The sequence below is a fragment of the Carassius auratus genome, chromosome 22 (assembly GCF_003368295.1).
Source record: "Carassius auratus strain Wakin chromosome 22, ASM336829v1, whole genome shotgun sequence".
Taxonomy (NCBI): Eukaryota; Metazoa; Chordata; class Actinopteri; order Cypriniformes; family Cyprinidae; genus Carassius; species Carassius auratus.
This window is the reverse complement of record NC_039264.1, coordinates 30,842,397-30,861,015: the sequence shown is the minus strand read 5'-3', so window position 1 is coordinate 30,861,015 and position 18,619 is coordinate 30,842,397. Positions and strand designations below refer to the sequence as shown.

Sequence of the window (18,619 nt, the reverse complement as noted above, 5' to 3'; positions counted from 1 at the left end):
AGATGTGTTTTTGGTAATGTTAATTTATTTCTGTTCTGGCTAGAAGAAGTTCTGAATGACTATTAAATAAATAAATGTCTGGTGAGCGAGTTATTTTGAGCTTATAACATGAATTTGGAAGTTGAACTTAATTTTATATTAAAGTAATTTCCAATATTTTTTGGCAGATGATGTTAACAGATTTCACCAGAAACCTGTTGTGAACTAAACAAAAACTTAAAGATCACAATGTATTTTTGGGCTTAACATTTGAAAGTAAAGAAATTAAGACAATAATTACAATAATAAATATATCATTTAATCCTTTAAAATTGAAATCCTTATTCAAGCTGCTTGTTCAATGTAACATTGTAAGTAAAGTTTAGGTTTAAGGACTGTAAAATACAAAATATTATAATTATCTAATTAAAAAATAATAATCTACAGTGTGATTATCATGCAAATCTCATATTGGTGGATAAAAGTAGTAGTTTAAGCTGCTATTTGCATAACTGTATCAATAGATTAATTAGTTGTGTTCTCTCTTCTACAGGTTAAACTGCATCAGTATTACAGATGAAGGTTGTGCTGCTCTGGCATCAGTGTTTAATTCAAACCTCAGAGAGCTGGATCTGAGCTGGAATCAAATAGGAGACTCTGGAGTGACAGAAATCTCCAGTCTGCTGAGAAATTCACAGACACTACAGATACTCAGGTCTGAATTTGGTTAATCTAAATAATGAATCAATGTAAAGCTCCAGCTGTTCTGTAAACTGGTGCTGTGTCACAAAGAATGGGTCTGTCATGTTTTCTAATAGACTTTCAGACTGCAGCATCACTGAAGAAGGTTATAAAGCTCTGTCTTCAGCTCTGAGATCAAATCCTTCACACCTGATAGAGCTGGATCTCACAGGAAATGATCCTGGAGAATCAGGAGTGAAGCTGCTCAGTGATTTACTACAGGATCCAAACTGTCAACTCAACACACTGAGGTGAGACCTGATGAAATAATGAAAAATAAATGATACACATTTGAAATTTGTATTATATAAAAAGTGTATTATATTATATTGTTTTAAAGTGTATTATTGTATATTACATTATTTCACTAATTCAGCAAGGTACACAATTTGTTGTTGAAAATGATCAAACATGAAAGATCAGATGCTGCAGCTGCTGTTGTTTTGATGATAAATGTCAGCACAGTTTAGTTGTGTTAAAAGTTACAGACATTTTGGGTCACTAGATGTGCTTGTGTTCATTAGTTTGGTGCTTCAATAGTTAACATTTATGCTTGTGTTATTGTGGACATTTATCATGAAAATATTCAGTGTGACTTATTATCCTGATTGTTTAAATGTTACTGAATGCACTGTACATTAATGTCCATCAAGCTCAGGTTCACAACACTGTAGATCTACTACAGCAGATCTATTACAGACCACAAACATGTGATGTGTGTCAGGAGAGGATCAGTGATAACACACACACACACACACACACACACACACCTGTCTGAACCTGCAGTTCCTCTCATAATGAGCTGAATTACATCAACAGAGACATTAGTTTAATAAAACTATCCAGAGATGGTCTGAACCCAGATCATGTTCCTGTTAGTGGATCAGCAATCCAGTGTTTGGTGAATTCTGCTACATAATAATAGGAAGAGCCGGCATCAAAAGATCAACTAAATACATCACTATGAATGCTTAGCTGTCACAAGCTAGTTATCTCTTGGCTAACTTTCCTCATCTCCTTCTTTAAAAGACAGAACGATCTTCAGGTTTTTGAGAATCGTAAGCTTTTCCCCCTGAGTTTCTTTTAAATTTACTTTTGACTTTTGTCTTTCTTAAAATATATATAACTGTTTAAACTTGAAATAGAGCTTTTGGTTACAAACAGTGTTTGGTGATCTTTAAATGTTTTGTGATGTAATGCACATTGAATTGATTCCAGCTTCATTCCAGGTGGGAAGTCGTGGCCTAATGGTTAGAGAGTTGGACTCGCAATCAAAGGGTTGTGAGCTCTAGTCTCGAGCCAGCAGGAATTGTGGGTGGGGGGAGTGCATGTACAGTTCTCTCTCCACCTTCAATACCACGACTTAGGTGCCCTTGAGCAAGGCATCGAAGCATAAATGGCTGCCCACTGCTCCGGGTGTGTGTTCACAGTGTGTGTGTGGGTTCACTGCTCTGTGTGTGTGCACTTTGGATGGGTTAAATGCAGAGCACGAATTCTGAGTATGGGTCACCATACTTGGCTGAATGTCACGTCACTTTCATTTCACTTTCATGTTCTCTTCTGCAGGTTTTTGGGTCCTGCTGCAGATGAAGGCTGTCAGTATGTGACTGGAATTGTGGGTAAAAACCCGTTACTCCTGAGAGAGCTGAATCTGAAGGGATATGAACTAGGAGACACAGAAGTGAATCAGATCTCTGCTCTACTGCAGGATAAACACTGTACACTCAACACACTGAAGTGAGTATCTTACATCATTTCACGTTACATGACTAGTAATGTTACAGTCGTCTATTTTAATTCTCATTTGAGTCTGACCTCACGTTATAAAGCTTGGAAGAGCCAGGACATTTTTAATATAACTCTGATTATATTTGTCTGAAAGAAGAAATTCATATACATCTAGGATATCTTGAGGGTGAGTAAATCATGGGGTTATTTTCATTTTTGGGTGAACTATCCCTTTAAGTGCACAGGGGTTGGAGAAAATAATATGAACACATTAGAAACAGACAGTATTTTATCGTGTTTAATACAGCTTCCAACCTTCTTAGAAAAGATTCAAACAAATTTTGAATAGATTTCAGTTAAATTTTGTCTCTAACTTCTGCTGTGACTGCTGAATGTGATCATGTTTACTGATTACAAACTGAGTGGTGACTGTCAGTTTGTGCGAGTATGACAGGATTTGTAGAAAAATTAATACAAGACGTGTCAGCCAGACGATGAACATTATTAACAGCAGTTATTATATGATGCAGTCACATTTGTAGCAATATTTGTTAGTTCTGTTTGTTGATTCAGGGTCAGGGCCGGCGCGTGCCTATAGGCGAACTAGGCAGCTCAGCCAGGGCGGCGAGAGAGAGAGAGAGAGAATTATTCATTTATTTGTTTGTTTCACATTAGGTTACAATTATCGGACTTATATCAACAGATTTTTTTTTGTATATGTATATATATATATATATATATATATATATATATATATATATATATATATATATACAGTATTGTTCAAAATAATAGCAGTACAATGTGACTAACCAGAATAATCAAGGTTTTTAGTATATTTTTTATTGCTACGTGGCAAACAAGTTACCAGTAGGTTCAGTAGATTCTCAGAAAACAAATGAGACCCAGCATTCATGATATGCACGCTCTTAAGGCTGTGCAATTGGGCAATTAGTTGAATTAGTTGAAAGGGGTGTGTTCAAAAAAATAGCAGTGTGGCATTCAATCACTGAGGTCATCAATTTTGTGAAGAAACAGGTGTGAATCAGGTGGCCCCTATTTAAGGATGAAGCCAACACTTGTTGAACATGCATTTGAAAGCTGAGGAAAATGGGTCGTTCAAGACATTGTTCAGAAGAACAGCGTACTTTGATTAAAAAGTTGATTAGAGAGGGGAAAACCTATAAAGAGGTGCAAAAAATGATAGGCTGTTCAGCTAAAATGATCTCCAATGCCTTAAAATGGAGAGCAAAACCAGAGACGTGGAAGAAAACGGAAGACAACCATCAAAATGGATAGAGGAATAACCAGAATGGCAAAGGCTCAGCCAATGATCACCTCCAGGATGATCAAAGACAGTCTGGAGTTACCTGTAAGTACTGTGACAGTTAGAAGACGTCTGTGTGAAGCTAATCTATTTTCAAGAATCCCCCGCAAAGTCCCTCTGTTAAAAAAAAGGCATGTGCAGAAGAGGTTACAATTTGCCAAAGAACACATCAACTGGCCTAAAGAGAAATGGAGGAACATTTTGTGGACTGATGAGAGTAAAATTGTTCTTTTTGGGTCCAAGGGCCACAGGCAGTTTGTGAGACGACCCCCAAACTCTGAATTCAAGCCACAGTACACAGTGAAGACAGTGAAGCATGGAGGTGCAAGCATCATGATATGGGCATGTTTCTCCTACTATGGTGTTGGGCCTATTTATCGCATACCAGGGATCATGGATCAGTTTGCATATGTTAAAATACTTGAAGAGGTCATGTTGCCCTATGCTGAAGAGGACATGCCCTTGAAATGGTTGTTTCAACAAGACAATGACCCAAAACGCACTAGTAAACGGGCAAAGTCTTGGTTCCAAACCAACAAAATTAATGTTATGGAGTGGCCAGCCCAATCTCCAGACCTTAATCCAATTGAGAACTTGTGGGGTGATATCAAAAATGCTGTTTCTGAAGCAAAACCAAGAAATGTGAATGAATTGTGGAATGTTGTTAAAGAATCATGGAGTGGAATAACAGCTGAGAGGTGCCACAAGTTGGTTGACTCCATGCCACCCAGATGTCAAGCAGTTTTAAAAAACTGTGGTCATACAACTAAATATTAGTTTAGTGATTCACAGGATTGCTAAATCCCAGAAAAAAAAAATGTTTGTACAAAATAGTTTTGAGTTTGTACAGTCAAAGGTAGACACTGCTATTTTTTTGAACACACCCCTTTCAACTAATTGCCCAATTGCACAGCCTTAAGAGCGTGCATATCATGAATGCTGGGTCTTGTTTGTTTTCTGACAATCTACTGAACCTACTGGTAACTTGTTTGCCACGTAGCAATAAAAAATATACTAAAAACCTTGATTATTCTGGTTAGTCACATTGTACTGCTATTATTTTGAACAATACTGTATATATATATATATATTATAGGGGTGTAACGATACGCGTATTCGTATTGAACCGTTCGGTACGAGGCTTTCGGTTTTGCAATCCGTCCCCTCAGTTTATAAACCATCCTCATGAATTAATAAACTGTTCACTCGGTTTAACAAATCGTACCCACGGATTAACAACCGTGCCACGAATTCCCAATGCGTGCGCTCAGATTGTGTAAACCGTACCCTCGGTTTTTGAATCCGTACCCACGAATTCATAATCCGTGCGCACGCTTTCGCAATCCGTTCCCTCGGATTTGAAAACTGACACGCATTTTACACTTAACAGTGAAACATGCATCTAACTCCGGCAGGTGGGGTGAGGTGGGTGGAGCTTAGTATAATAAAATCACAAAAATAAGTCTTCATGTTAAGAAAGAATTGTACACAAGCATTTCCAAAACTGTCAAAGGTTATTTAAAAATAAAGCAATTCACAAATTATTTTATGACAAACATTTTTACTGTCTTGTACTCATTTATTTAGCCTACAAATTAAAATTATAAAAAATAACTTTATTTTTATTTGTATCATTATTATATATTATTAAACAGGTTATGCATAAGAATCTTTTATCCAAAATAACTTACAAAAGAGGAAAAAATTACTCCAGAGTCAGTCACAATGCCAGGTTTATTGCACAATAATAATCAAGTGCTATTATAGATTATCAGCAATTGAACAAGATTTTAATGCGCATCTTTCTTATTAAATCTTTGTATTCCACCTCGTACTACACTTGATAGAGAATCACTTAAGGCACTTTGCTGTAAACCTATTCCACATAATAATATTCAATAAAACTGTATGTTAACACGTAGGAGTTTGCTGCATGAATCCGTGAGTACGGTTTACAAATCCGAGGGAACGGATTGCGAAAGCGTGCGCACGGATTATGAATTCGTGAGTACGGATTCAAAAACCGAGGGTACGGTTTACAAAATCTGAGTGCACGGATTGGAAATTCGTGGGCACGATTTGTTAAATCGAGTGAACAGTTTATGAATTCGTGAGTACGGTTTATAAACTGAGGGGACGGATTGCAAAACCGTCGCCACGGATTGATTTTTTTTCTCCTACAGGTGACGTCCTGGGCTCCGTATACGGACATCACCGCAGCGAATGGTGCATTTACGTTATAGCCGCGGATATGAGACCTTACTCTGTAGTGGAAAACGCAGGTTTTAAGAACATGCTTAATGTAATTGAGCCCCATTACAATATTCCTTCACGAGCCCATTTCAGCCAGACCGTAATTCCTGCTTTGTTCCAAAAAACATAAGCCCAAATAGAGAACCAACTGAGTAAAAACACACTCAATATAAAGAGTTATAGAGTTCAATATAAAAAGAGTTACATCTTTGTATTTGTTCATAACTACTACAACAATATTACATTTAATTTGTAAAAAAAATTTATAAGGAGCTATTTTTGTTTTATACAGTATGCTGCTAAGAAAACACCATAGAAGATGGGTAAAGAATAGCTCCATCATTGTTCAATGTAAAAAAAAACAAACAAAAAAAAACACATACTTTGTTAGTTTTAATAAATAAAACATTTAAATAAAAATCAAGGAAATTTATCTGCCAATTTTTTCTTTTTGCTGTATCTAAAACGTACCGAACTGTACCGAACCGAACCGTGACATCAGTGTATCGAACCGAACCGAACCGTGAATTTTGTGAACCGTTACACCCCTAATATATATATATATATATACATACTTTTCGAATAAAAATTCCCGCCCGGCAGCGCCCTATTAGTAGGTCTATATGCATGCAAAATACTTTAATGTATATTAAAAAATGTCAAAACGAATAAAATTATCTGGTCATGAGTACAATTGCCTCTGTGGAAGAGTGCTTTTCGCTGCTTAGACAATGGGCGCGTATTTGGATTTTTATATGACATCGCATCTCTCAAAGAAAGGGAGAATACAATAGTTCTTCAGGATTGCTTAGGACAGGAAAAGGCCCTGACTCATGGAGACTCGCGGGATGTTGATGGGCATGAATTGTTTGAAGAGCTGACTGCTTTGGGCAGACGCCTGGTTGCTGGATCTAAACCACTGGATGCGCTTAAATTCATCTGTGAAAAAGGGATGGAATCAATTTTTCCAAATGTTTTTGTAGCATTGAGAGTGCTTCTCACTCTCCCCGTCACTGTGAGCTCTGGAGAACGCAGTTTCTCAAAGCTTAAACTGATAAAAATTATCTTGGAAGTACAAGTTAAACTCGAGGGAGCAATCGAAGCGTTTGCCGCTGCGAAAGCCCGACGTGCACGCTTCTGAAATGTGTGTAAATGTGTTTATCAGTCAAGAAAAAATCGAAACCTCCAGTTTTGTGAGCTAAAAAGTTGTGTGCATATGTTTAGTTTTATTCTGTACACAATCTATTAGCCTATAAAACAGAAATTATATGCAGCTGTTGCATTGTGTACCTTTTTCACCTTTTTGCAGAATGGAAAAAAAAAACTCTGAAAACATGCTTGCATGTTTTTATTTTAGTGTAATTTCATAGATTAAAAAAAAAAAAAGTTTACATGCATCTTAAGGATCCCTAATTGTGAATGTGAGGTGGGGGCGGCATGATCGTGCTCTGCCTAGAGCGGCATTTGAGCTTGCGCCGGCCCTGTTCAGGGTTAGCATCATCTGAGGTCCTCTGAGGGTCAGCATCATCTCTTCTCAGGTTATCTGGATCCAGACTGGAGCTTGTGTAAATCCTAGTTACAGAGAAACACAGAGACATCATTAGCATAGCTACTGATCCAACAAAGTAAAATGAATTAGTTTAACCCAAGCTAAAGAATAAGAATGCGCATTTTATCAGATGCAACTACACTCACAATTAAAGATACATTATTCGTATGCTTGGCGAAAGAGATGCGTTTTTAATCTAGATTTAAACAGAGAGAGTGTGTCTGAACCCTGAACATTATCAGGAAGGCTATTCCAGAGTTTGGGAGCCAAATGTACTGAAGCCTTTTAATGCTTGCTTTGATCGTATAAACACAGAAGCACATGACACATGACACAACATCCTGCCTCTCTCTTTTTTAACTAGTGAGGTGTGCTTCTACCTGAGCAGGTGAATGCACATAAAGTGTCTGACCCTGATGGTCTTCCTGACTAGGGTTGGGTATCGATTAGGTTTTATTCGATACTGGTGCCATTTCGATACTTTTAAAATGGTACTGGTGCCTGAACCGATACTTATAAAAATAAATAAAATCAAAAAAGCATAAAAATGATAACATTAAAGAACATTAAGAAAGATTTAAAATAAATCCATAACATTCACACACTCCTTGGATGCTCTCATTTCCCAAGTTTCCCTTACTCTGAAGCTAATAAATGTATTTCATGATATGGGTCATTGTTTAATACAAAACCACACATAATGTTTCTACTGTATCTCTGTCAATCACTCTGATATTTAGTTAAGATGAGTGCTGTCTGTCACTGTCTTTAATCAGTCCTGTGAATTACTGTATGCTCATTCTTTATAAAGTAGCAACAATGTCGTTTGTAAAGTACAGTACTGTGCAAAAGTCTTAGGCACATTAGTATTTTCACCCCAAAAAAGGGGTTTAAGCCAGTTATTTATATCTTTTGTTGTAGTGTGTCAGTAGGAAATATCAGTTTACATTTCCAAACATTAATATTGCCATTAATTTGAATAATAATCTAGTGAGATTGTTGAATGCACAAGCAGTCTGACAACAGACTGCCTAAGACTTTTGCACAGTAGTGTATGTATAAAGTACATACAATTAGAATAAGTATATTTACATAAGTGTAATTAATGTGTTCATTCATACATGTTAAGGGCTAGATTGTCGCTGGAGGAAACAGCTGTGGTGTGATGAGCGGTGAACAGCGAAACCTTTACAGTAGATGAGAAACCGACTGCTCCCTCTTGACCTTTTGTGAACTGTATTTATGACAAAGAACTGCACAGATACTGATATTCTAACAATCTATCGATAAACACATACCTTGTGTCCTCTGTCTCTGTATGAGTCTGCTCGCTGTCTGCGGTTTGAAGAGCGTGCTGAAAGACGGAGAGGAGACCAGTCTGACGCCGGTTTCATATAACATTTAAGGGGACTGACTCTGAGGCGATGGCGAATTTGTGTACAGTTTATGAAGCCCCGCTAAAAAAGCCTAGTGACGCCCGTGCTTCGTGTGTACATTTTGGAGAACAAAGACCAATATTTCAATCGATTGCTCAGGCATTTAAGAGGCACCGACATGGGGCACCGAAATCTGTGGTGGATACCGGTGCCATAGGTACCGGTGTCATATTGGTACCGGGTTTCAGGACCCAACCCTATTCTGACCTGCCTCTCTCTTTTTTAACCTGTGAGATGTGCTTCTACCTGAGCAGGTGAATGCACATAGTGTCTGACCCTGATGGTCTTCCTGACCAGTGCTCAGGATCTGCACAGAACAGCTGACTGATGTCTTCACACACATTTTCAAGCTCAACTTGGCCCCCACCTACTTCAATTTATATATTTATATTTTATTTCATAAATAAAGTTCCATTTGCACTTCTGGATAGATGCTGACTGAATCTCATTAGCTGTGCTTTCACTGTTGGGCTAAAAGTGTGCATGCTACTGAAAGTCAGGGTCAGTCTCGTTTCCACTGTCACTTCTGGGGCTTGACACTTGTCGTCGTTTTTTTTTTACTTAAAAAAAAAAAAAAAAAAAACTTTGTGTAGGGGAGTGCAGTAGGTTTATGTCATTATTTCTGAGGTGAATGAATGATCAATTTAGAGCTGCAACTAACGATTATTTTTTCTGTCGACTAATCTAACGATTATTTTTCAGATTAGTCGACTACTCTAACGATTATTTTTATTACAATAAATAATTAATCTAATGTTCTTTTTTTTAATTAGCTAATGAATTCTTTGGATAACTTTACAAAAAAAAATACAATATTTCAACCTTTATTCATTTTCAACCAATGTGGTTGAAGTTTTTACAGTATAAAATAATAAAGAGGCAAAGAAAATTATTTTATTATGGTAAATATGAGTTTATGATAGCGTTTATAATTAAACCACAGTAGACGTCATGAAATGTTTTAATGCACCGTATCGAGTTAAAAACATCTCAACTTTTCAGAATGCCGCAAGCACAAGAATATCAGACCTGAACCAGGAAGTTGGTCACCAGATCACACGGTAACCAGTTAAACCGTAACACCAGAGAGCGCCAAGATGTTTTCCTCTGAGGTGCTCGTGCATCGCAGTTGTGCAGCCGTTGTACACCATATCGGTTTTACAAAGGGAACAAAGGGCAATTTTATTTGTCCTCTGTTTAAAGTATTCCCATACTTTTGATAACAGTGGTCTCTATTTTTGTGATAGAATGCAACTTTCTCCATTCCCAGTATGTCAGTAGTTACGCGAGATGTAAACAAACAATGTGACGCGTCGACGCATTTCACACACGTCGACGTATTTTTGTAGTCGACATAATCAATGACGTCGACGCGTCGTTGCAGCACTAGATCAATTATTTAGGCAATATTTTTTTATTAATGTATTGAAGTCCACAAAATTATTAGTTATTAGGCACTGAATGAATTCTTTACAGCCTTTTAAAATAAAAAAAATTAAAATAAAGAATAAAAAAATCTATCTATTTTTTCTGGTTTTAAAAGCAAATTAAATAAAGTGCACACAATTATTACTGAAGAACAAACAAAGAACAAATATACCTGTGCAATTACATTCCCTGAGCCCCCCTTCTGAATGTGCTATCAGCTTCGCTCCCTCTGTTCGCTGCTCCTCTGCGCGTTGTGTCAGTGAGTCATGTGACGACACAACAACGAATCACAGCAGAGCAGCAGGAGGGGGAGGAGTAGCAAAGTGGCCCAGGATGTGAAAGCAGCGTTTGTTCAGGATTGTAGAGGTAGAAGACACGAGCAAAGTATAATGAACGTATATGAGAGATATTTAAATTAAAATATCGATTCAATTACAATTGTATCGATCCGATACCAATACCAGTGTTGGCATCAATACTATCGATATTTAGATCAATCCGCCCACCCCTACTCGCATTAACTGTAAGGGAAACTTACATACGAAACTTAGCTAGATGTATATAATTAATGATTTTCTAATTTAAAAACGGATAGTGGTATATCAAAAAGGAAACATCCTCCCTACATTTTTGCGTACCTCTGTGTGGAAATTCATCAAGATACAATGCAGAGATTGCTTTATTCTTCTACTGATTATGTGGATCAGCGTCAGGTCAGGTCCACAGGGATTTCTTCTTTCAAACACAAACCACTCAAATATGCAATACTTTTCGAAGAGCTGGTTTTGTTCTGACTGTTATGTAAGATCAATGTTTCTGACTGTCAAACAAGACGCACAGAGATTTCTGATAAAGCATGTTTTATTAACTTTATTTGATAAGATAATTTATAACCGTACAATTAAACGTAATGTAATTATGGTAGGTGTGCATTAATTAAAAGATCGCTGTTTGCATTCATGTTTTATCAATGTTTATTTGTTTTGTGAAAGATCTGCAGCATAAATCATCTGTCTATGAGCAGCGCATGTATATTGTTATTCTTTTGCATTAATTATCAGATAAAAAAGATATTAAAATTAGTCATGTATTACTTTACTGTGTAAAATAATAAAATATGTTGTGAAAATAATGATGAAACAAACTGATGTGCACGATTGAGAAATGGATACTTATGAAGATAATTCGCAGCCCACGTCTCACGAGGTAAATATTTCATTAAAAAAATCAATGTAATACAAACATTTTCGAGAAATTAGTAATTTGTACATTTACATAATTGGTAAGATAAAAATACATTATGTAGCTGTGTATACACACCATGAGTTCAACGCTGATTTCGTGAACAGTAGTGTATTTAATTCATTCACCAGACCCAGACATATGTTTCCAATGAATTGGCTCAGTTAACATTTATATTAGCAGTGTATATCTTATTTGCATTTGAAGTGATATTAAAAAATCCTGTAATATTTGGATTTCTCCGGTTCTCTGCACTGACCTTTAGCACAAGACCGGAAATCCAAGATGGCGGAGATATGCAACTAGCCCATTGGTCCCTTCACGATCTGATTTTTTTTATTGGCGACTGAAGTGCGGTCAAAAGTTTGAATATCAATTCAAATTGTGGGCGTACTCGGTAACGAACTATGATTTGAAAGTAACAGTGTATTTTTTTAATTTTTTTTTTTGCTTAATTTGTACTTAAGTACAAGTAAAAGTACAGCTTTAAAAATATACTAAAAAAGTACAAGTACCCGAGAAAACTACTTAATTACAGTAACGTGAGTAGTTGTAATTTGTTACTTCCCACCACTGATCAAAAGTGGCAAAGACATTTATAACAAGATTTCAATTTCACATAAACTTTGTTCTTCTGAACTTTCTATCAAAGAAACCTGAAAAAAATATACTCAACTGTTTTCAACAATAATAATAATAATAGTTTTTAGCAGCAAATCAGAATGTTATTCTGATTTCTGAAGATCATGTGACACTGAAGACTGGAGGAATGATGCTGAAAATTCATCTTTGCATCACAGGAATAAATTACATTTTTTAAATACATTTAAGTAGAAAGCAGCTATTTTAAATAGTAAAAATATTTCTAAATGTTACTGTTGCTGTACTTTGCATCCAATAAATGCAGGTTTGGTGACCAGAAGAGACTTCTTTGAAAAACATTACACATTTTACGGTTCAAAAATTTTTGACTGCTAGTGTATATATAATATATTGAATACCCCAATTTTTCATATTAAAATTATGAAAAAGTTGTTTAAATCACTGATTCAACGACTCACTCATAAACCTACTACACTTGTTTAATTACTGGATGAATCAGCGTTTTTGAATGATTCTCTTGAATGAATAATTCATTCATTGACAAATACATTTTTAAGACACTTGTCGCCACCTAGTAGCAAAACAGTGCAACAGACACGGACGTTATTTAAAGCGCAGTACTTTCAAAGGGGGATTTGTTATATTTTGATCGCTGCCATATAGACATCAGTGTTTATATCTGAACTATAAACTTTATCCCAGTATTTCTGTGATAATATGAATGACTGTAAGACAGAAATAATACTGTGTAGTTGAAAAGACAGTTTGTGAAGATGTTTCTTAACCAAACATAACTGCTCTCACTGTGTCACATGGCGAACATGGATCTGAATGATCCGGGAAAGACTTTGTCGAAGGTTTAACAGACTCTGCAGGGAACTACACTGCGACCAAAATGGTCACATATGTGACCTTTTGAAATGACATTGCAACCCTAATTTTTATGAGGTCGCAAATGTATCACTGATTATTTTTGTACCTACCTTAGGCAATATGCTATGATTTACTATGAGAATTATTAAAACAGAAATGTGTATTTTAAGAATATGTTTTATAACGTGCTCCGAGCATTCAACACATCAAGTTGGCTTCAGCCCCACGATGCGGTAAAGCTGAACTGAGTAGCTGGTTACTCGCGCGCTGTGTTCGGTGTGCACGAGAGAGCCGCGTCTCGCAAACAGCAACACTGAACCGAGCTCTCCTTCAGGACGTTATAATCCTCCTGCACCTGAACGAACAAATACAAATCGCAGTTTAAACAAACAGAAAAAAAAGAGCCAAAAGCAAAAGAGCTTGATCCAGCACCGCGGTGTTCTGGTGTTCAGGGAGCAAGCAGAGATGCGTCTCAAAGTCTTCTTGGTTTTGTACCAACAAATACATACAAAATATGTCAAAATACCCGTCTTGGAAAGTGTGTTCGAAAAGTCTGTGGTTATGTCTTAAGTGAAAGTAAAGAGTTGAGAAAGAAATCGGATGTGTATCATTATAATGGATGCGTTTGTCTCTTAAAGTGACCGCGCCTAATTTACTAGCTCTGCTGTCAGGGTCTTTAATGTATGAAAATGAAAGTAAATTACTCACTGCTCTTGATTGAATTACCTTGTAGTTTTAACAAGAATTTATCCAAAGTCAAACTAAAAATCTGATATAATTGATTATATTGTTTTACTAGTGGATGCAGGCCACTAGTTCATTTATGTAAGTGAGTATAAAAAATACAGTGATCTGTGAAATATTATACCCAAAAATTCTTCATACTGTAGACTACTATTGAAATTTATATTTATTTAATTAGGCACCTGCCCATGTTTTGCTTAAGTGTTTCTTTCTTTAATTGCTAATGCAACCTTTTCACACCACAGACTGAACCAAATTAAGCATTGCTTGCTTGGTAACTGTTCAACAATGTATTGATAGTTGTGTAAATATTGTCATACTGACAGTTGTCTGAAGTTTTGGTTGATTCCATTACATATCTTTCTATCAAAGTTATCTGACATTATCAAGATGAATTTGTTCTGACACAGTTTAACTCTGAGTTCTTGTCATATTTTATTACCAATTTCTAAACTACAGCAAATAAAGTGTGATAATGTGAGAAATGTTAAAGGTGTCTGAATACATTTTGGTTTGACTGTGTATTTTATTTTACAGTGAAGACTATGCAGTGCTATTTTACATTAGTTTCTGGACACCTACAAACTTAAAAAAACAAATAAACATGTAAATAGCACATATAAATAAATAGTACGAACATACAGTACAAATTAAACCATTTCAGACAGGTCCCACTGTACAACCTGCAGCAGCTACGGCCCTGGGTTAAAAAAGATGGCAAGTAAAATAAAAAGCACGTCTGTATGCAATACAGTTTCATAATTGTTCATTATTATCCAGAGCGGCTTACTATAAATAATTTGTGTGACCAAATCATGTTTTGCGCCAGTAACTGAAAACGTTATTTGCGCAAGTGCCACCAGTGTAGTTCCCTGCTCTGGGAATCGATGAGATCGAGAGGGTGTCTGAATCGAGATCGCGATCTTTTAACAATTAATGCAGCTCTAAATAAAGTTGCCCTTTCATACTTTTAAATGATTGTCTTTTGAACTCATATGAGTTCTGTGTTCCTTTGTTTGTAGAAAGGAAAAGTGTGTGTTTTTCTGGAATGTAGAGAAAGGACGGGGAAGTGAGGACAGTCCTGAGGTGTCTGCCACTGGAACCTCTCCAGATACAATGATCTTTGTTCTGTTAAACGTTATCGCTGATCTTTGATCCTTGTTTTTGAGGCCTGGAGCTTCCTAGCTAAATTATGACTTGCGAAATGGTTAGGAGGGAGAAGCGTTAGATGTCTCTGGAATGTAAAGTGGTGGGAATCTCATGGTGATTCACAGGTTTATTTGTGTAACCTTGAACACATCGCTAACGCTGTTAGTCTTTAAGCGGCTGATCATAAAGGATGCGTCTGTGGCAGTCAAATGGAAAATAACAGGTTATGAGACAGAAGTTGAACTTTAAACTTGAGCGCCGCATTTTTAGTTTCTTGTGCAAGACGCGGGTGCAACAGCAAAACAAGTCCGTCAAGCACAAACAAACAAAAAAAAACTATTGTAGCCTACTACTAGTAGTAGAAAAAAATATGAAAATATGAAAATCGTGAAAATATGACATCTCAAACATACAGTACTACTGTATGTTTGAGATGTGATATTTTCACGAAGGTTGACAGGCTGAAATGTGCTGTTATTATCTTTGTTTTTTACAAAACATTGCTAATAATATTATCATCCATGTGGAGAGACATTTCCCCACAATGTAGAGAATACCAGGACAACACACACACACACACACACACACACGCATACACACACACACACACACACACACACACACACACACACACACAGACAGACAGACACACACACACACACACACACACGCATACACACACACACAAACAGACAGACAGACACACACACACATACACAAACAGACAGATACACGCACACACAAACAGACAGACAGACACACACACACACACACACACACACGCATACACACACACACACACAAACAGACAGACAGACACACACACACACACACAAACAGACAGACAGACACACACACACACATACACACGCATACACAAACAAACAGACAGACACACACACACACACGCATACACAAACAGACAGACAGACACACACGCATACACAAACAGACAGACAGACACACACACACACGCATACACAAACACAAACAGACAGACACACACGAGTTCATCTTTAATATGAATTAGTTTGTCTGAATTTTTCATAGTTTTTACTTTTTTTTTTTTGTTCAATCTCAAACCATTATTTTTTTTTATTATTAAGATGTCTGCACAAGAGTTAACTAATCTGTGCAAAAAAATAAACTTTGAAATTAAATGTCTTGCTTTGGTCTTCACTGGAAGTGTTCTGTTTGCTCTGCTAAACTATAATTACTAATAAAATAATATAATATAATTACTAAAACTGAAACTAAATAAAATAAAAACTATATATAAACATGTTTGCAAAATAAAAAATAAACTAAAACTAACCTTCATACATTGTTTTTTGTTGTTGTTATTGTTTCTTATGATTTATGATGCAACAAAACTTTTGATTCTGCATTTTTGTTTAAATTTACATTGTGATAAACAAGGTTGTGTTCCATATTGTGGTGTTCAGCAATTTTATGGACAAAAATAAACCATTAAAATATCAAGTAAATAAGTATTGTGAAACTTGGTGCCACAGTGACACTCTTGTCCCAAAAATTATTTCTATACCACGATATTCAATTTGTTGTTCCATGGTGAGTAATTTTTCCCTGTTGCACCTACACAAAACTTGAGGGTTCCCCCACCTGCCAAATCCCACTTTAACAACTGTGTATATATATACACACACATAACATAAATTGTATCTGTATATCTAAATAAAAATAGACTATAGATATACAGCATATGATCCAGAGTAACTAACTACTTGTGTAGTTTTTTTTTTTTATCCGATACTTTTTTACTCTTACTCAAGTAACTATTCAGACTAGTACTTTTACTTTTACTTGAGTAAATATTTCTATAAGTACATTTACTTTTACTTGAGTACAGTTTTTGGCTCATTAGACCAGCTGTTCTGATTCTCTGAGCAGTGTGACATCACGGTTTAGGCTCCGCCCACTGCTGATGACTGACAGTCATGCATTACCATACATTACCATAGTTTCTGCTCTCAGAGTGTTGTTTGGTTGTACCACAGGAATAGGAATTATGTGACAGAAATAAAAACTTTGTTGTATTTCTATCAAGAATCAGGACAAATTGTACATGAATCATGAGAAGTGTAAATTATTTGATTAAATGAACAACTTATTTGTTTTTCTGTTTTGAAGACCAAATTTTTGTTTTATCAAGACATTGTGACTTTATTAAATAGTTTTCTTCTATCTTCTCTCTTTCTCTCAATGTAGATTAAGAAACTGTGATTTGACAGATGAAGGTTGTTCTGCTGTGACTTCATGAACATAACGTGTCTGATTCATTGTGTTTTCTCTTTCTGTCTTCAGTCTGTGTGATTGCAGTATTACAGAGAAACAGTGTCTCATCCTGACTTCAGCTCTGAAATCAAACCCATCACACCTGAGAGAACTGAACCTGAGCTGGAATAAACTACTAGGAGACTCTGGAGTGAAACACCTCAGTGATCTACTGATGAACACACAATTCAAGCTGGAGAAACTACAGTTAGTATCATTATACTCTACAGCATTTACAGTCAGATTAAAGATTACCATGAAATTAAAGTTGACAGTTATTATTTTTTATGGAATATTGCAGTGCTGAAATGATTTATCTGTGCACATAACGTATTTATAATCCTGATCTTTCATCTGAATAACTTTCCTTCTCCTCACATCTGTGATGAATCCTGTCCGTGGTCTTCTTATTTTGACTCACACTACACAGACTGTTATGTGTCCCCCGGACTACATTTCCCATGATCCATTGCACTGATTAACCATAATTGAAGATGATTCATCTGTGATTATGAACATGATATTGCATAACTTGACAGTGATATCTTGCATATCTGTGTTTTAAATGCTGCTCCATCTAAAATCACATCAAATCACAATCAGGACCCCCCCCCCCCCCCCCCCGATCTGAGGGTTGCCCCCCTTAAAAATTTGATTAAGAACCATGTGTTGTATTGTAAAAAACTATGTTTTATACTTTGAATAATAGTGTAAGTATTAAAATAACAAACACAAACGGGGCAAAAATGTGTTTTATATTTATAAATATTTTGAGTCTCCCCTCCGCTGCCTCACAGTTCTTTGATCCATATGCCTTTTTTTTTACATGACCCACACACACGCACACACACTCAGACACAGGAGTTCGCTGAGAGAGAAGAAAGTCAATAGTTGACAAAAAGGGTTGCCAGGTTTTCAAAACAAAATCTGCCTCCTCAAAAATAGCCCAAACTAACCATGTTTCGAGGGGGTCCCTTGGTAAAAATCACATTCCGGGGCTTAAATACACATTACTGGGGTCACTTCAATACGCTGAAACAGTGACAAAGTTGCCCATTTCCATGAGAAAACTGTGAACTTGGTAACACTGTGATGAATAGTAATGTCTACAACGTACACAAGTGCTCTCTCCCTGCTGCACAGTTATTTGCTGACACAGGTTACTTGTCCAATCCAACTGCATATTGTACTCATTATTGTATTTTTTATTTTTTTGTTAAACAAAATCAATTCAATCAAACACTTTTTTTTTTTTGAGTATCGATTCTTTAG

General features: G+C 36.2%; 1 long non-coding RNA gene across 1 annotated transcript; it reads left to right on the top strand.

The window, feature by feature from the left end:
- The first annotated feature begins 928 nt into the window (after window positions 1-928).
- Window positions 929-17,437, top strand: LOC113040355 (uncharacterized). Its single transcript, XR_003275189.1, has 3 exons — window positions 929-971; window positions 2,287-2,457; window positions 17,378-17,437. It is a non-coding gene; the product is annotated as an uncharacterized LOC113040355 (long non-coding RNA).
- Window positions 17,438-18,619: the final 1,182 nt, after the last annotated feature.